The sequence below is a fragment of the Eurosta solidaginis genome, chromosome X, assembly GCF_040869045.1.
Source record: "Eurosta solidaginis isolate ZX-2024a chromosome X, ASM4086904v1, whole genome shotgun sequence".
In the NCBI taxonomy this organism is placed as follows: Eukaryota; Metazoa; Arthropoda; class Insecta; order Diptera; family Tephritidae; genus Eurosta; species Eurosta solidaginis.
Window position 1 is genome coordinate 149,888,270 of NC_090324.1, and position 2,481 is coordinate 149,890,750.

Sequence of the window (2,481 nt, forward strand, 5' to 3'; positions counted from 1 at the left end):
CTATATCTTCTTAGCAATCCTGAGATGTCCAAAGAGGAACTCAGCTCGCTAAGAAGAAATAATAAAAGTTGCTTCGCATGCCACCTGCAATGCATGCCTGCTGTGGTGGCTGAAGTCGCAGCTATCACCCCACAGCCTGCAAAAGATGAAGCAAAGGATGAAGACTCTTCGCGCCGTGGACATAAAATGCGGCTACCGCCTTGCGACACCGATGTATTTAAAGGCGACTACCTTTCTTGGCCGGCCTTTAGAGATATGTTCACGGCCATTTACATCCACAATACCCATCTGAAAGATGTTGTAGTATCGCGTGGAATTCACCCCATTTCAAACACGCTTAACATTACAAACGCTCGTTCATTGACCCAGGTAACTACCATAAGTTCATTCGCGTTCACCAAGTCACCTAATGCATTAATGCATCACACCCAAATTGCTCAAGTAGAAATCATATTGACAATATGTAGGTCAATATAATAATTCGCTGATAAAGCATTTTTTACTATTTAGTCATGCACCTCTTGTATGTAATTATTAATGTATGAATGTATATATGTATAGGTTAAGAACTTATGTATAAAATAGAAAGTATTCACGAATAAAGGGAATTCAGATGTCTGCGCTGAGAATTAGCGCTACTGAACTTATACTTTTGTTTAACTTTAATATCAACTTATTACATGGCGATCCTGCCAGTCTAGATTAAAATCTGCAAAACTGCAAAAAATAATCTAACTGAACAGAGATCCTGCCAGTTTAACAAGTTTCTTTTAAAGTATAAAAATAAGAGCCACAAACTGGCTAGAGGATATTCCACGGATAATGGTATAACCCACAAATAATTTAAACAAACGCAAAGTATTGGAAGCTAGAGATTGATGGATTAACCTAGACAAACAAGGCGACCAAATCCTTTTTCAACAGCAGCAACAACAATAAATGGCAGCACATTACTTTAGCAACATATGGATGGTATATAAAATGAAATTTGTGATTCATAAGGAAGTGGAATATTGATGGAAAATTATGACTAGCGGCAGACGTTGGAAAAACATTACCAGCCATCAACATAAACATATTATCTAACCTTGTACATGGCCAGACATTACCAGACATGAAGAAAAACTGGCAGCAAGTTGGACACATTTAATATAAGTATATTTTAATCTTTAGAAATAACTTGAGCGGCCCTTTGACGCTTAATAGAATTTTTGCCTAGGATCTTTTTTTATATATATGGTAGGATTAACAAATTTATTTTTACAAAAAGTTTGAAAATGACACAAACTAAACCGCAAAGTAGAAAAAAAAAGAAGCATAAAATCTAATTTTAGACAACACTCTGTAAAATAAATTCAAAATTAAATTAATTTCAATTTTAATAAAACTAGAAATGTCAAAAATATTAAATTTAAACATAATTTTTTGTAAATTAAAATGCCTTATTGAAAAATTTTTAATGCTATCATTGAAAATGGCATAACATATTTTGAATTGAAAAAAATATATATATGAAAATGCGAAAAAAAATTTTTAACACATTTTTCCATTAAGAACAAAAATTTTCTTAGACCTTAATAATGTTAACTAAACATACAAATAAAATTAGACAAAAGAAAATAAAATTAATTTGAAAAAAAAAAATTAGAAATTTTTTTAAGGAAAAATTTTAAATATCTAAATTAGATATGAAAAAAAATTAAAAGTAAAACAAAAATTACAATTTTAAAAATAAATTGTTAAAATACCTGTAAGAAATATTATGAAACGCGATGTGTCGGTTAATGATTTTGAAAGAACATTTATTTTTGTATACATTAAGTTGATTGATTAACAAATAAATTACGATTGCTAAATCACGTTAACATGTGGACTGTAAAAAATATACTTGTTTTTCTTCCGGATGTTTTTATATTACATTATATATGTACAAGAGAAAAAAAAGGGAATGTCACTAAAGAGAATACTAGAACAATAAATGAATGATATGTGACAAAGAAACATAAAGAATAACAGCGTTGTATTTAATCTTAGTAGTTGCGTAAACATACTCCCACGGTTGAAGTTTTTGCTGGGCTTCAACTAGTCGTCAATACTCAACGGGCATATTTTAGATATGGATCTGCGATATTCTCCACTCGAAGTTTTGACATCCACTACCCGTACTAAACCATCACTTCCGGGATATAGCTGAGTTATGCGCACCAATTGCCAACTGCAAGGCGGTAGGTTTACACCTTTGAGTATCACCACATCATCTAACTTTAAGTTTGCCAGTGCTTTATGCCATTTAGGTCTTCTACGCAGTTGTGTGAGATAGTCATCTGGCCATTTTCGCCAAAACTGATTTACGATCGTTTGCATATAACGCCATCGATTCAAGGTGGAAACTGTGCTGCCTTGATCCGATACAGACTTTATAGGGCGCATTATTAAGAAGTGTGCAGGAGTTAACGGATCGGTGTCGCCTTCAAACCGTAG